Here is a 19156-nt window from a genome sequence, read left to right as displayed (position 1 = left end):
AGCTGCATCTAAACACAGGGTGAGGGACACCTGGGTGGCCCAGCGGTTGAGCACCTGCCTTTGGCTCAGGGCGTGATCCTGAGGTCCTGGGATCGAGTCCCACATTGGGTTTCCTGCATGGAGCCTGCATCTCCTTCTGCCTGTGTCTCTGCTTCTCTCTCTGTGTCTCTCATGAATAAATAAATTAAATATTTAAAAATAAATTAATAAATAAAAATAAACACAGAGTGATGTGTGATGAGGCGCCTTCTGGGACAAGATGGATGAGGTCGGTCTCCTAGAACGAGCTGAGCAACTAGGTGGAAAGAGCCTGGGATGGATGACTTCCTGGAGTAAAGCCACCGTCCTGGCTGGATGTGTATGTGAAAGAGAAATCAGTTTCCATCTGGTTTAAGGGATTGTTTATTTAAGAGTCATCATTTTAGCAGCCAGACTATACTCTGATACACATGCATTTTTTCATTTCATTTATTTTTAACACTCTCATTTAATTGCCCAAGGTCATAGAAGCAAGTGGGTGTAAGGCCAGGGCTTGAGCCCAAGACAGCCTGACAGGGGAGCCCAGCTGCTGGTCATCACTTCAGCACTCTCTGTGCTTGTGTCCCCGAGGCTAATACTTTTCCCTCTGAGATGACTGGAGTAACAATACTTTACCTGATCTCATTGTCTCTATGCACGTGTGGGTGCTCTGGAGCTAGAGGCTGTGCTGTTCCCTCTTGCTTTGCCCAGGTCTGGCTGGGCCTTGGTGCTCCCCACACATGTTGATCCAATAAATAACAAATGGTCTCACTGAGCTCAGAACGCATGTAGCAGGCTAGTGGAGGATCAAATGAAGTAATGTTTGAGGAGAGGTTTTGAACACTACAAGCCAGTATGTACACAGTAGTTATAGTTAGCCCTCTTGTTAGGAAATTCCCTTATTTGGGGCAGGAATGTGGCTGTCTATGATTCTGCCTTCTGGTGCCTTCCTCTGAGAAACAGTCCTCCAGGTCCTGTTGCTCTTAGAGTCAGAGGACACCTTTGAGACCACTCAGATGCACACCCTCCCACCCCTACCCCAGGCAGGATTCCCCTCCTCGATGGCTTCACTAAGGGGTCAGTTGGTGGTGACTCTCATAACAACTGGGCACCATGATTAAAATAGGACTCAAAAGTGTAGGTTAGGGGACAAGTTCCATGCCTCTCCCTGGACATACCCATGAGTTTTTGCCTCCTTACTTCTGCACAGTCTTTTCTCTGCCATAGTCTGGAGCCCTCTTTCAAGGTCAGGCTCAAAGTCACCTGCTCTGCAGAGGTCTTCCAACTTTGACAGGCACATTCGCACTCAAGTGCTTCTCTTCTTTTTCTTGCTGTGTCATTTTGTACTTAACTCTATTATAAGACATATCAAATTCTATTTTTTTAAGATTTTATTTATTTATTCATGAGAGACACAGAGAGAGGCAGAGACACAGGCAGAGGGAGGTGCAGGCTCCATGCAGAAAGCCCGACGCAGGACTCAATCCCGGGACTCCAGGATCACGCCCCGGGGCCGAAGGCAGGCGCTAAACTGCTGAGCCACCCAGGGATCTCGAATTCTATTTTTAGGGGCTCTTGGGTGGCTCAGTCAGTTGGGCATCTGCCTTTGTCTGGCATCGTGATCCCAGGGTCCTGGGGTCAAGCCTGCACTGCATTGAGCTCTCTGCTCGGTGGGGAGCCTGCTTTCTCTCTCTGCCTCCTGCTCCTTCTGCTTGTGCTCTCACTCACTCTCTCTCTTTCTCTCTGTCAAATGGATAAATAAAATCCTTAAAAAGTATATTTTTATTTGTGTGTGTGTGTGTGTGTGTGTGTGTGTTTAGTAAACCCACTTTATCAAACCACCACCAAACCACCACCCTTTATCTGTGAGATTTTCAAGGGCGGAGACTGGGTCTTACTCATTTGATTCTCTGGCACCTCCCTGGGTGCCTGGCACCTGCGGACCGTTTGCTGAGCGCTTACTGAGAGGCCGAGTGCGCAGGGAGCTGAAAACTCGTCTCCGGCATTAGGCAGGTTCCTGTCCAAACCCCACCAAGCGACTCCTGCATTCACACGTGCCCGCCGTTCCTCCAGGCGCGCGGGCGCCGGGTGCCCACCACGTTCCAGGCCCGGCTCGGCCTCACAAGCTGTATCCGAACCGCAGAGACCCAAGCAGGCAAGCGGTCCGCGAGGCGAGTCTCTGCCCTGTTCTTGGAAGGACGAGCGAGCGCGGCTGCGGCTGCGGCTGCGGAGGGGACCTGGCGGGGACCTGGGGACCTGGGCACCTGGGGACCTGGGCGCCCCCGCGGCGGAGGGAGGGGACCGAGAGCCTCTTGAGGCTCGGCCGGAAAGAGGAACAGCCACCAACCTGAAAAAGCCACTTCTGTCGCCAAGGCTGAGCTTCCTGGCTGGTAAATCAAAATAAGGAGAGCGGCCACGGCCCCAGCGCGGCGCCCAGCCCCAGGAAGCCCCGCCCGGGCTTAGCTCTTACCAGTCAGGGTCACGCCGCAGAAAGGAAACGAGGGGAGCCCATGCGGCCCTCTCTAACTGCCACTTCCTTTTCCAAGTTCCCAAGCCACCTGCTAAATAACCCACTTATGAATGTTCCTGGGCACCGACGTCAATCCCTCTGGTCTGTGGTCTCTAGAATCTCTTTAAAAGGTGTGTAAAGGCCTAGGTTGATAGCAAAATAAGCCAAGTGTGGCAGTGCAGGTAAAGCTGCAACTGTCGTGGTGACCACTACTGTGTTGTTTCTTGATCATTTCCCCATAGTCTCCGGACACCCCGCGTCTGGCTGCCAGCACACCACCCGGTTTGCCAAGGACCTTCATAAAATAAGGCTCCTGAAACTGCACGTGGACCTTCAGGCAAGCTCTGGCAGAGCCGGGCGGCAGCCTGAGGCCCCTGGGGCCCAGCACAGCCTTGCAGCTAGGTCGTGAATTAGCAGCAGAGGCCAGAGAAGAGGCAGGTCTCCGCCCCACAAGGACAACCGGCTTCCCCTGCAGCACCCTGTGGTCCAGCGTCCTGTAGTCTAGCAGGTGAGAAGAGTTTTGCCCTGTGACTCCCGAACCAAGCTGACTTTCAGGGAATTTCAAGACACTCACCAGGCTAGCTTTCCTTACTGGACAAGTGGGAGGATCTTGCATTTGTACCAGCAGCAAAGGGAAGGATTCTAGGAATCTCAGAGGCAAAAGGTTTTCTGCAGTTCAATTTTTTTTGAACCTGCGGTTTCTCTGTTAAGGTGTGTGTGTGTGTGTGTGTGTGTGTGTGTGTGGTGTATGCATGCACATTCGTGTGCATACAAGACAGGAGAAATAGTCCTGGCTCCATACTGTAAAGCCACTGACTCTTGCAGATATGGTTATTTTATGCATACATGTTTTCAAGTGTGGCCTTAAATGGCCACATAAGCAGAAAGATGCCAAGGAATGTGGTGGTACAAGGGCTTAATTACAGGGACCTTTGTCCAACTAACATGCCAATAATTTGCCTAGCTGAATGATTCAGCAGTAATCCTGCCAGGTTCCCAAAAAAAATCCCCTATCTGGGATGACGTAATGTCTCTCCAGCCCAATGCAGCCATCTCTCCACGCCCACCGCCACACATTTACCATCTCCTCTTAGAAGCCACATTTCCATCTGTGGGATCTTCACTTGCCATCTGCATTGTGACAAATATGTATTTTATTATTGAAATGGTATTACAATATACAGTGTGGCTAATCTAGCCCTTCATGCTTAAAAATTCAACAAAAAATTAAAACAGAAAAAAATCCTAGCCTCCAGTGAGTTATAGATTAGCAAATCATGTCTGCAGAATGCCTCCAGTATGTCTGATTGGATATTTGATCTATGTATCCCATGAATATTTATACTTTGAGGCAAAGTGATTGACTTAATTTATCACTGAAAATTGAGGTGACCGTCTAGACTGGCTCCGTGGTGCGCGTTGCAGAGCATAGGAAGAGAAAGGGACTCTGGTCCGGCCCCAGTACCCTCGGTGGGAGCTGGCACATAAAATTTTTGCTTGCCGACATCAGATCCATCAATCTCACCCTTCTTTCTGACCTGACAGTACTCAGGGAAGATGCTCTTATCCCCATTGAAACTAATTTTGCTTTTCCTTGTGACTCCTGGCTGGGCATATCCTTTATTTTATTTCAGTTTCTTTCAATGAGAAATGAAAGGAATTCTGCTGGGAGTTGGTGGGGGTGGGGAGTTCTGGGAAAGATGTCTTTCCCGATAAAATGAGATCCAAAGAATAAGTTGCCACTTTTTTTGAACTCTGGATGTTGTTATGATGCAAGGAACTCCTACAGGCATCTTGCAGACATGAGGGAAGGTGGCCAGAAGGATGACAGAAATGGCAAAAATCAGGGTCCTTGATGTTGATAAGTTGATAAACCAACCCAGATCTGCCTTCACTTTTAGACTTTTCATTATAGCTGGTAATAAACCCTTTGTTATTTAAGCTGATTGGATCAAGACTTTCTGTTACATAGAAACTGAAAACATCATTACTGTGTGAGGCAGTGACTTTCTAGCTTTTTGATCATAAACCAAAATGAGAAATATGTTTGTGTGTAATGTACTCTAAGATGTTCTATTGTTTCCACTTAATTTTTAAAAATTCAGGTCATGACCCACTAAAGTGATTTCGAAACTCACTTAGTGGGTCATGATCCACATTTTTGAGACCGTTAAAGTCATAGGGAGCATAAGCCACTGTGATATAATGAACGCATAATGTGACAAACGTCATAAAAGATATATGAACACAGTGCTGATTACGTTGAGTTTGGGGAACCAGGGAAGCTTCCATGGAAGGGCTAGACCTTGAAAAATACCTACATTTGGGGGTTTAAAGAGTGACAGGAGAAAAGGCAAGATGGTGAGAAGTACGGACATATTCCAGCACCTGTGTGTAAACGTGGGCAGAGGTGAATGCGTATGATTTAGAGAGCAGTGAGAAGGCCTGATTCTTGTTAGATAACGTGCAGCCTTGAGTGGCAAGCAAATGAGAGGCCATAGGAAAGCCTGTAGAGAGAGCTGGGCCTAAGAAAGTCTAAAAATGCTGGCAGCTTGGGTTGGGTCTGTGTCCTAGCAGAGGCTCAAACGGTAGAGTTTATAGCTTGAGGCAAATGGCAAGGGCCTCTCCTCTGGGAGGTGAGCTCCTGCTCTGGCACTTCATTCGGCCCATAGTCACTAAAGACCCCCCCCTTTTTTTTTTAATTTATTCATGAGAGACACAGAGAAAGAGAGGCAGAGACACAGGCCGAGGGAGAAGCAGGCTCCCTGTAGGGAGCTCAATGCGGGGGGGGGGGGGGGGGGGGGGGGGGGGGGGATTGATCCCAAGACCTCCGGGCCTGAGCCAAAGGCAGACGCTCCAACCACTGAGCCACTCAGGTGTCCCACTAAAGACCCATTTTACGTGCTCTATCTGTGAGCTGGTTTTAGTGGTGAACAGTGAGCTGGCCTTTCTAAGCTGGTAGCCCCCAGTTGAAACCAACAGTGCCAATATTGTGATTCTTCTAAATAAAACCAACAGAGCATGGGACGCCTGGGGGGCCCGAAGGTTGAGCGTCTGCCTTTGGCTCAGAGAATGATGGGGTGGGGGGCCCTAGGAGTCCCACATCAGGTTCCCTGTGAAGAGCCTGCTTCTCCCTCTGCCTGTGTCTCTGCCTCTCTCTCTGTGTCTCTCATGAATAAATGAATAAAATCTTAAAAAAAAAAATAGAAGCAAGAAGGAGCAGCCAATTTTCTAATTCAGAAAGGCCAACAATTCCCAATTTATTGTTCTTCTTGAGCCCATCTACTTGCCTTCTGATGAGTTCACGTCTTATTAGATCCAGCCCCAGAAAGTGGGCTGAGCTTTGCTACTTGGCACCTCTGATGAAAAAAAAAATCAGTGGAGGAGGATTTGAAACTGCTGGTTAAATTGGATGTTTGTGCTATCTGTGGATCTTAATTACCATTCCTTCCCTACTCTCTCCCTGAAAATCAAGAGTTGACTCTCATGATGGAAATTAATCAGAACTCCTCCTGGCTTCTCATTTATTATACCCGCAGACCTAAGGGATGGGCAAATCAGAGTGGAATTTTACCGGGAACCCAAATACTGGAGAATAGAACCAGATTATGATACATCTAAAGCAGAGTTAAGTTTATTCTTATCCTCTCCTTTCAAATTCAGTGACTGGTTTTTAAACTATAAGTCAAAATCATCAGATTTCTGGAGTATTGTTTCTGTCTTGACAGTTGACACCCTTCGTGATTTGGGCAAAGGTCCCAACATTTCTGCTGCAACTGGTTCCACACAGAAAATTACAACTAAATACATAACCTGTGGGAGCACAAAGAAAGTTCATTGCTTCATGGTGTGTGTGTGGGGGTGGGGGGGACATTTTGATGCTGAAAAGCACCAGCTTGGTTGCATTTGACCTCAGGGCATGTGAAATTAAGTGATGAGTTAGAATAATTACATTGATTCTGCCTCAATAGCTTCTTCAAGTGGTCTATTTGGGCTTTTCTTTGTAGAACCTCATTTGTTAGAATCTCAGAATGGAGTTTATACGGTGAATAAATGTGTGAAGGAGAGAGTAGACGGGACAGTGCTATTCCTCTCAAGTCCAAAGCCACACTATCTGTCTCCTCCCAGTCCTGCTTGTGCTCCTGTCTTTCCTGCTTGAACAGGCCCCTCACTCCCTTGCACCATATTCCTCAGTGGCTCCCCATCAAAGTCTAAACTTATGAACACAATACACAAGACCGTTCAATGCTGAGATCCAACCTCTCATTTCAGTGTTTTCTCCCACTGTGTCTGTTTCATGGACCAGCGTGAAGGTTAGAGAAGAAGATACTTGTATTTCATCATGAAGAATTTATCATATTTATTATAATCCCTTGGAGTCTGAAGCACCTTCTAGACTATAACCTTTAAGGGGGCAGGGGTTGGGTTTTCGCTATCAGTGTCTACCATAGTACCAGACACATGATTTGTATATAAACAGTGTCAAACTGAGGGAGTCAATGAATAAATGCAGATGTAATACCTCAAGGTTTCTGGTTTTTTCTTTTTTAAATTTTTATTTATTTATGATAGTCACAGAGAGAGAGAGAGGCAGAGACATAGGCAGAGGGAGAAGCAGGCTCCATGCACCTGGAGCCCAATGTGGGATTTGATCCTGGGTCTCCAGGATCGCGCCCTGGGCCAAAGGCAGGCGCTAAACCACTGCGCCACCCAGGGATTCCTAGGTTTCTGGTTTTAAATGGAATTTGTTTATCAATACATAATATTACATTTCAAATCTACTAAAACACCTATTCAGGATGCACAAAACAGTAAGGACTTGTAATCCCACCATAAGTGAAAACAATTGTAAAATTTACTGCCTGAGTTTGGAGGAAACTGAGGGTGATTCTAAGACTTACATGGCCAACTTGAGACTCCAAGTCAGGTATAGTACGTCCTTCATGAGCTCAAATGAAGCAGGTCTATAATGTCAAAGAAGGAAGGTAGACATTTTATTTCTCTCTAGATTTTTGTCCTGTGGCTTAGAGAGAGGCCTAAAATCTGGATTGTCCGGGATCCCTGGGTGGCGCAGCGGTTTGGCGCCTGCCTTTGGCCCAGGGCCCGATCCTGGAGACCCAGGATCGAATCCCATATCAGGCTCCCGGTGCATGGAGCCTGCTTCTCCCTCTGCCTGTGTCTCTGCCTCTCTCTTTCTCTGTGACTATCATAAGTAAATAAATAAAAATTAAAAAAAAAATCTGGATTGTCCAAATGTCGGTAATCCATTCTTCCACCACTCGGGTTTTTGTTGCAAGGTAGAACTTCAGGGATGCCCGGGTGGCTCAAGCAGTTGAACGTCTGCCTTCGGCTCAGGGCATAATCCTGGGATCCCGAGATCGAGTCCAGCATTGGGCTCCCTGTGGGCAGCCTGCTTCTCCCTCTGCCTCTAATGAATGAATAAATAAATCGTTAAAAAATAAAGGCAGGGCAGTCCGGGTGGCTTAGCAGTTTAGCGCCGCCTTCAGCCCAGGGTGTGATCCTGGAGACCCGGGATCGAGTCCCACATCGGGCTCCCTGCATGGAGCCTGCTTCTCCCTCTGCCTGTGTCTCTGTCTCTCTCTCTCTCTCTCTCTATCTCTAGATCTCATGAATAAATAAATAAAATCTTTTTTAAATAAATAAATAAAGGCAGAACTTCATTCTTCTCAAACTTACTAACAGTAAGCTCCTGCTTTCTGCATTTATTTAGAAATTGCAAGTCCTAGTTTAATAAATAAATTCCCAAAAGACAATAGACAGGAAGTTGTGTACATGTGTGCATGATGGCAGAGGGTGTTTAGGCATATTTCTGATGGTAGTTGTGTACTGGGGGAAGTATAGCTGCAGCATATAGGATACCTTTGGGGATGACAGATATAGGAAAAGTTCTGATAACAGTATATTCTGGGTAATATAGTTGTGAGTGTGTATATGTGGGTATGTGTGCACATTTCATCTATTCAGAATGTCAACAAACCAGATGCTAGATGTAAGAGAACATTCTGATTTAGTCCTATGAAGCTAAATTAAGGGAGTAAATGCATTCTGGATGTTAGAAAATGCACCAAGCTGTGCACATTATACTCTCTTCCAGTTGAAGACCTGAGAAAAGGATTCCACCAATATCCAAATGAACAGTGAGGTATATCAAGAGAAAGCCACATTCTATCTTCTAGTAACCAGAATATCTGGACAGACCTCCCTTCATTATAGGATAAGTTCTAGAATACTTCAGGTAAAGTACATGCACTGTCATCCTGAAATCTAGCAGAAGAACATATTTGAAAACAAAGTATTGCAGGAACCAGAAGAGAATTTTAGAAAATTGCTTTGAGTCTTTGTGAGGACACAACAAGATATGGAGAGAGGATGAAAAGGATGAGGGAAGAGCAGATACTAATGAAATGAGGAAAAAATTCAATCAAGGACCATTGTGGGAAAAATGAAAATGCAATGACACCTGGTGAATGTGATTAAAGCAGTTAGGAGTGGGTCAGAGGGCACCTAAAAGTTAACGATGTTGCCATAGGAGAAAGGAAAGCCATAAGCAAAGCATCTCTTAAGGCACAGGTGACCGGGTCACCATATCCATGAAGCTTTGCCCAACAACTATTTGTTCAGTAATATGTTGAGTGCCTACTAAGCAACTGGCTGTGTGCAATAGGCCAAGATAAGATGGTGGCCAAATGGACACAGTGCCTGCCTTTCTCTGTGGTCCCTTCTGCACCTTTTGCCTGATTCTCCTTTGGCACCTTTAGCATTTAACATAACTGCCGGCATAGCTGCCCTGCAACAGGAAGGTGGCATTCTCAAGGACAGGATGATGACCCATTCATTTCTGTATGCCCAGAATCTAGTATGAAAAATGTTTTTTGCATGAATAATCAAGTGAATAAATGAAATATGACCAGACTGACTAACCGCAAAAGTTCTCCTTGGATTTCTTTGACAATACCAGCTCAGAATCAACTCCTCTGGAACCATCTGGTGTTGATTTTCCGACCACACCTCCTGAGGCCTCCTCGGAGTCCAAAATCCACTGTTATTGCAGACATGAAATTACCTGGTGTTTCCTTTCCATGTTTTTATTTTTATTTTCTTCATGGACATTTATTCAAAAACAATTTCTTTCTTTTAACACATTCTTTTTTTATTATTAAAGATTTTATTTATTTACTCCTGAGAGAGAGAGAGAGAGAGAGAGAGAGAGGGAGAGAGAGAGGGAGGGAGAGAAAGAGAGGCAGAGACCCAGGCAGAGGGAGAAGCAGGCTCCATGCAGGGAGCCCAATGTGGGACTTGATCCCGGGACCCCAGGATCATGCCCTGGACTGAAGGCAGCAGCACTAAACTGCTGAGCCACCCGGGCTGTCTTCAAAAACAATTTCTAATAACTTACTTTAATAGTCTTTCCTCTAATTTTAAAAGCAACAAAAGCCCCTTCTGTATATAGAAAAGCATAAAGAAAAAAATATTGTATCTGTAAGAGGTACTAGCTGAGGTCAGTGTCTATTCTATGCTTGCCATAGAATAGACACTCAATAATAAATATTTGTAAGATGGATGGTCCTGGTGCAAGTACCATGGTCTCCTTGTCTTAGCGCTTACCTGGCTGAGGGAAGGCAACGCCCTGGTCCCTTGAAACCCCCCTCAGCCATGCCTCCAGGGCTTCCAGTCATGGATGTTGTAGCTCCTGGGAGCTAGTACCTCATCTCTATTTTTGGTGCTGCCATCACCCCTGGGCTTGTGGCTACCATGTATCTTCTATAGCTGGAGTGGTCCGAGGCTCTTGGGTGTATGGACACATAAACCATCTCTGAACATAAGAGTCCTGGTTTTCGGGAGTCCTCCATGCAGTGAATCTGAACCCTGTGCCCTTTAAGAATGGAAAGAAACCACCCCTGTCTTTTGTCATAAAGGTGGATTGCTGGTGGCCTTACCTACCTATGACTTGGTTTTATGAAATTTTTAATGCTTTTGATATTTTGATTGGTTTTCATATTTTGATACTTGCTGTTTTAAATGCTCTCCCACTGCTCATTGAACTGTGGCTTCACCTGAGGGTTGCTCTGCCTCGCTTTGAAGATGCAAAAACAGAATGATTTGGAAGGAACCTAAGCTGGAAGTTGAGCCCACAGCAGGACACAAACTCTTGGGCCTTCTTAGCTCTTCAGTGAATATGCAGGTCTTCCCTGAGTGCACCCCTGGGGGTAGGGCAAGGGGACCCAGTCTCTGAGTAGGGGCTTCTACAGAGCTGGTTCCCTCTCCTCCCCCAGGGAGGAGCTGGGGGGTACCTGAAGCAGAGACTGCACCCTGAGGCTCAGAGAGGGACTTGTGGAAAGGTGGGGAGCAATCCTTGGGATACGCATTCCCAGCCGCCAAACAGAGCAGCTCCCCTTTAGTTGGCTCTGCCCATGGGCCCTGTATGACATTTCATTAGCCCCACAGGGTGCACAGCTAGCCAGCAGAAGCTAGGAAGCCACCGGCTACCCAGAAAGGGTGCATCAGGTGCCGGCGCCTACTGTAGGACCCCACCCTACCCCGCCAGCTTTACCAGTCCCAGAACTCCACTTTGTCGGACACCCAGAATCTGTCAGTTCTGAGGTCCTGTATTGATTTAACCAAATTCATGGGAAATGATGCATTGAACAGAATGTCAGTGTATCTGTTGCCATTGAGGGGGCTCCTTTTCAGGGACCAGAACCCTAGTTGCCAGCATGGGGATCAGCCCCACTGCACACCCCCCTCACCCCAACCCGGTCTGTTCTTCCCAGTATGGAAGCCAATTGGCCACGTTTGTCATCAGAAGGTTGCTGGCAGGGCAAGTGGGGCTTTGGTGAGCAGTGTCTGACCCGGGCCAGGTGGAGCTGAGGACTGGGCTCTCCTCCAAGACAAAGTCCTCTCTCCCCTGCCTGGAATGCTGCGGCTCCGGCCCAGTGCTTCCTCTCCTGCCTGGTGCCAACCAGCAGCTGCCTGGTACAAACAGCGCTCTTCCTTCTCACCCTGTGGCCAAGTCCCACGTCCTCCTTCCTGAAGGGACCGGATTTTGTTCTGACATCACCATCCTCTGCTGCTGGTGGTGAGTCCCATTCTCTACCCCACAGATGAATCTCCACGGCTCTGAAGAGTGGCTCTCATTCCATTAGATCCAATGCCCTCTCTTAGGGCAAACATTTTTACAACTTCGCCTTTACTACACTGAAAGGAAGTTTTGGTTTTTTCTTAAAGATTTTATTTATTTATTCATGAGAGACAGAGACAGAGACATAGGCAGAGGGAGAAACAGGCTCCATGCAGGGAGCCCGACGTGGGACTCAATCCCGGGTCTCCAGGATCAGGCCCTGGGCTGAAGGCGGCGCTAAACCGCTGAGCCACCCGGGCTGCCCACGCTGAAAGGAAGTTTATAGATAACATAGTCTATCTATACATATAATTTCAAAACTTCAATAACCAATGTTATAAAGTGTTATGGACTAAATGTGTCCCCCCACAAATTCAGATGTTGAAATCTTAACCCCCCAGTGTGATGGTGTTAGGAGGTGAGGTCTTTGGGAGGTGATTAGGTCATGAAGGTGGACCCCAGAGGATGGGATTAGTGCCCCCCCATAGAAGACACCCCAGAGAACTCACTCTCTTGCTGCCATGTAAGGATACAAAGAAAAAAAAATGATCATCTGCCTTCATCAGAACCTGGTCAAGTTGCCACCTGATCTTGGATTTCTAGCCTCCAGAGCTCAGAGAAATCAGTTTCTTTCCCAGATAAGCAAGGAACTGACAATGATGCAAAGTAGAATTTAAGTGGAAAATAATTAACAATAAAATAGGGTGTATTTCAACATGAAAGTGCTCTGCAGGACCACACTAGGAGAAATAAATCAGAATGTTCCAGGTGCGAACGTCCATACCCGGAATCCTTGTGATTCTGGCAGCAGCCAGAGCAAGCCCGGACAGGTTTGTTGTGGCAGAGACTCAGATTCCATGAGTGGTGTTGGCATTGCTCAATGGCATTCTACGACAGTGAACGACTTTTCCAAAGGTTCCAAAGTAGGGTATTCCTTACCCCCCCCCCAAAGATTTATCTACTTATTTGAGAGAGAGAGAATGCAGAGGGAGAGGGAGGAGACTCCCGGCTGAGCAGAGAGCTAGATGTGGGGCTCTACGTGGGGTTCAATGTGGGGCTTGATTCCAGGACTCCAGGATCATGACCTGAGCCAAAGGCAGACACCTCACTGACTGAGCCACCCAGGTGCCCCAGGTATCCCTTGATGAATTCAGTAGTTGCTTTCCTGGAAAATGCAATGTCTTTTTAAAATGCTTTAGGTTTACAGATAAACAAGAAGTAGGCTTTAGCTCAGAAAATTTGGAACACTGTCTTCACCTGTGGGAACGGTCAGCGAGAGGTTCAGAAACCATGCAGCTCTCACGAAAGGGACTGTCCTGTGCACTGCAGGTCGTTCACTGTCTCTAGCCTTTACCCCTGTACGTGCTAATGTCCCGAGCCCTCTCTGAGTCGCCCGGCCCGTTGACCACGGGCTCCCCCACACTGCTTCAACACCCCAGCTGAGAGCCGCAGATCCATGCAAATCCTGATGCTCCCATCCCCCTTGCCTGGGATGAAGCACAAGAGGAATCCTACTGGGGGCCTTTGGCCCAAGGTGTGTCTACTCGATAAAAAGAGACACCTCTGAGGGGACACCTGGGTGGCTCAGCAGTTAAGCGTCTGCCTTCGGCTTAGGGCGTGATCCTGGGGTCCAGGGATCGAGTCTCACATCGGGCTCCCTGCGAGGAGCCTGCTTCGTTCTCTGTCTATGTCTCTGTCTCTCTGTCTGTGTCTCTCATGAATAAATAAATAAAATCTTTAAAAAAGGAAAAAGATAAGAGACACCTCTGCATAAACAGTAGTTCTCTCTGGCTATGGTTACCCTGTGAAGATAGGCGATGGGGGGAGGGGGTTGCGGGGAGAGCTGCAACCACAGGCTGGTTTGAGGAGAGCCGGCCGGAGGCCAAGGCCAGGGCACAGAACCGAGCAGAGCAGAAAGGTGGAGTGAGGAGCTCAGTGACTTTAAATGAGCTACTGAATGCCAAGCCCAGAACTGTTCCGGCTCCATTCCTTTGATATGGTAAGTAATTGTGCAAGCTGGTGTAGTTGGGGTTTTCTGTTATGACAGCCAAGATCTTCTTCCTGATAAAAGTATTCATATTCCAATTGTTTGGAGACCCCCCTTTCTGGGCTTTATGCAGAGAATGTGCCTCCTTTTTTTGGCTCTACCATGAAGTGTGGTGATTAAGAAGTTTCTGGGTTCACATTCCAGGTCTGCTTTTACAGGCTGGGAAAGTTTAGGCAAGTCACCTCATCTCGTGAAGTCTCCTTTCCTCCTCCGTAAAATAGGAACAATCACAATCATGGTTTTTCTAACTTTGGGGAAGTCGGGATTCAATTAAGTGAGTTAACATAAGAAAAGCATTTCAAACTGCCTAGCTCAGTCACTGATGCTGAATGTCTCTTTTGGCCACTAACGATGGAAATTCAATTCCAACTAAATTAAGCAAAAAAAAAAAAAAAGAGAGAGAGAGAGAGAGAGAGAGAGAGAGAAGTTGTGGACAGCTGAGGGCACTGAGATGGGTTACAGAATCAGGGAGAGCTGCTGAATCAAGTTCTCAAGGATGAGATATGGTGGTTCCCAATAAGCAATTCACAGCCTTTGGTTGCCCATAAGAATCACCAGAGGGTTTTTAGAAGTCTTGAGGCCCAGGCTACACCCAGACCAATGAAATACAAATTTCTGGGGCTGGGCCCGGACCTCAGCAGTTGTAAACCTCCCCAGGTGATTCCAACGCACTGCGTAGACCTCTCTCTTTGCTTCTCTCGCCGGGTTCCACTCTACAGAAAGCTCTTCCACCCTCCTATCATAGTCTCATTTGAGAAAACAAGTAATTAACGAAGCTTCTTTCTTTCAGCATCTGCATGTCAATGGATTTGTCCTGCTCAGAGTCTGTCTCCTGCTCACCCTCCTTATTCTGATCACCCTTGCCGAGGGTTGGGATACCAAGCCACCCCAGCAACCAGGAATCTTGATTGACAACACACCAAAAACACCTGGGATGAGACAGAGCAATTCCCTCAAAGGACTAGAAAGAACAGGGAAAATCTGTACATATCATCTAATTAAATGAAACTAATTATGCTTCATCTTGGTTGATACAATTAATTGTTAGCGAGTTTTGCTTCAGCCATTTTCCCTAATGGATAAGACTTGGGCTTGATGGGCTCTTTCCTTTAGGTCTCTTAGCCACCGCAAGTGACAGGTTATTGCTTCGCTGGGATGATGCCTGGCCTGTCGATGGCAGGTTGTTCATTCCCAGGATCTGCTTATTCACGCCCACGGATGACTGAGCTCATGGGTTACGTACGCTCCTGAACTCCCTGCAGGATGATCTCCTAACAATGCTGTCACCCATAGGTACAGCATTTCGACTCAAACTGAAATCCAAGTTTCCGTTTCCTCCAACTTTGGACCTCTCATCTGTTTTACTGGCTTGTCTTTGGGTGGAGGAGCTCTTGTGGGAGGCACCCTCTTTTAACTGACAGATGATTGGAAGGACACGTGCAGACCTCACTTGTGTTTATCCACTTGTTCTGAGGAGCACTCACCAAATTCCCTTTTCTAAACTGGACATCATTGAGAACAAGAAAACACATTCCCAACCTTCCAGAAAGTGGGAACTTTTTAAAATCAGTTTGGGCAAAGAGTATCTGGGGAGAGAAACCACAATAAATACCTGCGTATAATTAACATAATTACCACCATTAAGCAAACATATCTGCATCCCCAAGGGTTCTGGCAGCTGTGGTTTATCTCTGTGGCCCTGCCTGTCACATTTTCTGAATTCAGCTCAGCTCTCCTGCAGGTTTCACAAGGTTCTGGTGACACACTGAGCTGTTCGTTTTGATGGCTGTGTTTCCCAACCAGCTAAAGGCATTGCTGCAACACGACAGATGGATGACGGGCAAGTGGCCGCAAGGTGGGCGCAGTTGGGGGAGGGGGCGGACGGAAGGCCTGTGGTTGTGAGCGCTGCCTGGGGGGCTGTTCTTATAAAGGAAAGCTTGATTTCTTGGTTATTTAAGTAGATACCTCACTATGTATTAAGTAGACATGTATTACAAAACCATTCTCTTCCTGTTATGTCCGGGCTTTGCATAGTTTCAGATGAAACGAAAGGGGCCCCCAAAGGGGCTTTGCTCCACCACTAGGTGGAAGAACACCATCACCCCCAGAGCGCTGGAGGCATGGGCCCAGGGAACAGGAAAAAGATCTGCTGCTCCCCTCCTCCCCCTCCAGTCCCCTCCTGCACTGGGCAGGAAGCCACCTGCCTCGGCAGCAACGGCCACCAGTGGAGTCGCACTCAACGTGTGCTTTACATTTTGAGATCTGATTCCTGCGTGAAGCCACAGCATCCTCTTTGGTGTTCTTTGAAAGTTCTGTGTTTTTCCAGCTGTTCCACAAACCTCTATTGGCCAGGGCAGCCTTGCACATAGCTTTCCAAAATTACCCAGGCCATCAACATTCTTTCCACCCACAGTATCCGCACTGACCCCTCTACCATTTGTTGATGCAAATCCTTCCCCTTCTAACCGGGTTGTCTCACTTCCGCCTAGCACAAAGGCGGTGCACCCCACTCAGCCCACAAGTAGAAAGGGGAAAGGGGTCACCAGGCACAGCCAGGATTAGTTTTCTCTATTCTTGAATTTTATATAAATAGAATCACACAGTATGTCCTTTTCGTGTGTGGCTTCTTTTGATCAACACGTCGTCTGTGAGATTCAGGCATGTAAGCCCTTCTTATTCCATTATATAAATAGACCACAGTTTGTCACTTCCCTTATGGATGGACATTGGGGTTATTTCCAGGTTTTGACTGTGATGAATAAGGCTGCTATGGACATTTTTTGTTCAAGGCAATTTCTGGTTGTATGTACTCACATCTCTTGTATGTATACCTAGGGGTAGAATTGTTGGTCCTTCTAAGTGTGTGCTTCGCCTTACTAGAGACTGCCAGCTTTCCAAAGGTTTTAATATGTTTCCTCGTCGCAACAGCCTTAAATGTTCATGAATCAGTTCACCATCACTTACTGAGCACCCACTATGTGCCAAGCACTGTTCTAGATGCTGGGATATAACAATGAATAGACAGATAAGGTTCCTGTGATCGAGGCTCATTCTCAGGGTTTGGGGTTAGGCCACATGACCAAAATAAAGAAGGTAACTTCAGGCGCTTGAAAATAGGGTAATGAGATGGAGCACTAGGGAATAGGAGCCGCTTCTGCCACCGCGTCAGGAAAAGTCTCTTTGAGGAGCTGAGTCTGAGTCAACACCTGAAAGGTGGAGCGGTGTGGCCACACAGAGCTGGGGGAACAGTGCTAGAAGCAGAAGGAATAGCATATACAACTGCCCTCAGACAGGAAAAAGTGTGGTGGGTTTGAGGGAGAGAAGGTCCATGAGGCCGGCAGTCATTCATTCATCCAACAAGTAAATATATAGTAAGCTTCTGTTATGTTGCAGGCACTTTTCGAGGCCCTGGAAATGTAGCAAGTGACCAAAATAGATGAACAACCTGCTGTCACAGAATTAGAAGGAAAGAGCGGGTAGGAGGGTTTGGAGGAGGAAAGAGAGGCCACGTTAAGTAGGACCAGATAGATCACAGAAATGAGTCTAGATTTTTATCCTGGAGCAGTGGCAAGTCATGGAAGGGTTGTAATCAGAGCCAGGAAAATGATCTAACTTATAAGGATGGAGTAAAGGAGTCATTAGAAGGCCCTGTGATCCAGGCAGAGACTCTGGGCTGAAACTCTGTGACCGTGGAAACTGTGAAAATGACCAGACTTCAGGGTATTTTTTTTTGGAGTTTGAGCTAATAGGACTTAATGAAAGATTGGTTACAGGGTGAGTAAAAAGAAGAATACAATTTAGATTCTAGGTTCTTAGCCGGAGCAGCTGGGTAGATGGTGACACCATGCATGGACACCAGGAGGACTGAGGAGGGGGTAAGAATTTGGCTAGGAAAAGCAAGAGTCCTCCGTTTTGCTAAGTGGAAGATGCAAATGAGCATTAAAGGGGAAATGTTCAAGAGGCAGGAGTTAAGGGATCCCTGTGTGGCTCAGCGGTTGAGTGCGGCTGCCTTTGGCTCAGGTCTTGATCCCGGAGTCCCAGGATCGAGTCCCACATCAGGCTCCCTGCGTGGAGCCTGCTTCTCCCTCTGCCTATGTCTGTGTGTGTGTGTGTGTGTGTGTGTGTGTGTGTGTGTCTCATGGATAAATAAATAAAATCTTTAAAAAGTAAATAAATAAAGGTGCAAGCCTGAACGGGAGTGCCTAGGAGGAGCATATGGGCCAAGAAGGTGCCAAGGAAGAGTCTTAGAATATACTGAGACTTTCATGTTCCAGTTTACAATGAAGAAACTGAGGCTCAGAGGCGTGAAACAAATTGCCCAGGGTCACATGGTGTGTGACAAAGCCAGTCTTACTTCAGAGTCTGCATACTACCCACGCATCTTTAATGCTGTGGTTTCTCGGTTCTGCCACTTAGATGCCATGTGACCCGGAGGGAATGATGTAGCCTCTCAGTGCCCTTACCCTGTTACCTCATCTCTAAGGGCAGGGTAACCATAATTCTGCATAGCACATAGGGCAGTGTGAATATCAGATAAATTCATATAATGAAAGGGCTTAGAACAATGGCTGGCACACGGTGGGGTTGGCTCGGATCATTACATAAGCCACAGGCTAAGCGCATGCCGGCCTCAGAGGCGAGAGCAGGAACGGGGTCCCGAATCTGCATGGCCAGGGTTGCTGGCTCCGGATGCCAGGGCCAGGAAGGTCCACTTCAGGCTGAACTCCTTTATACTTGTTCCGACAAGAGGTCCCAGGGCATGGATAAACCAGGGGAGCTATGTTTCTTTGGGATCAGGTCAGTAAGAGGGCGAGGGCAGGGCTGCCAGGCAGAGGTGACCGTGACTCCTCAGCTCCAAAAATGCACAAAGGTGTGTGCAGGAGCCCTGCTTAATGCCTTCTATTCTGCTCTGGCTGACATTGGATGTCTAACCACGTTTGGTGCAATAAATATATTTGGTCTTTGTCCTCAGCTCCTAGCACAAAAATCTTAAAACTCTTGGAATTTCCTCAGTGACAGGCATATCTTTTGTCATTCAGCGGACCCCTTTCGAGTATACCCGAGTTTAGGCTAATGAGGTGGCTTAGCCTGGGGCTGCTAGATTTCTTCTGAGGGGCTGACCTTTCAGCCCCACCCATGACATGTGGGAAAGAGAAGGAGGGGGTGACTGCAGATTTAACTCTCTAGGAACTCTTGAATAACAAGATTTGATGAGCTTCTGGTTGGGAAACACATCCATGAGCCAGGTGGGTGGCATACCCCAGTTCCATGGGGACAAAAGCTCCTGTGCTCCAGACCCTTCCAGACCTCACCCTATGGACCTCTCATCATTTATATCCTTTATAATCCACTAGTAAAGGTAAGTGAATGTTTCTCTAAGTCCTGGAAGCCACTCTGGCTAGTTAGTCAAACCTGAAGAGAGCTTTGTGGGAACACCCAGTTT

At 47.2% G+C, this 19156-nt stretch overlaps 1 long non-coding RNA gene across 1 annotated transcript; it reads left to right on the top strand.

Moving 5' to 3' along the window:
• Positions 1-2221: 2221 nt before the first annotated feature.
• On the top strand, positions 2222-14735 carry LOC112662362 (uncharacterized). The gene is made up of 3 exons (XR_003138456.3): positions 2222-2658; positions 2770-3035; positions 14504-14735. It is a non-coding gene; the product is annotated as an uncharacterized LOC112662362 (long non-coding RNA).
• Positions 14736-19156: the final 4421 nt, after the last annotated feature.

Source organism: Canis lupus, chromosome 13, assembly GCF_003254725.2.
Source record: "Canis lupus dingo isolate Sandy chromosome 13, ASM325472v2, whole genome shotgun sequence".
Taxonomy (NCBI): Eukaryota; Metazoa; Chordata; class Mammalia; order Carnivora; family Canidae; genus Canis; species Canis lupus.
This window is presented reverse-complemented; position numbering and strand designations above follow the sequence as displayed.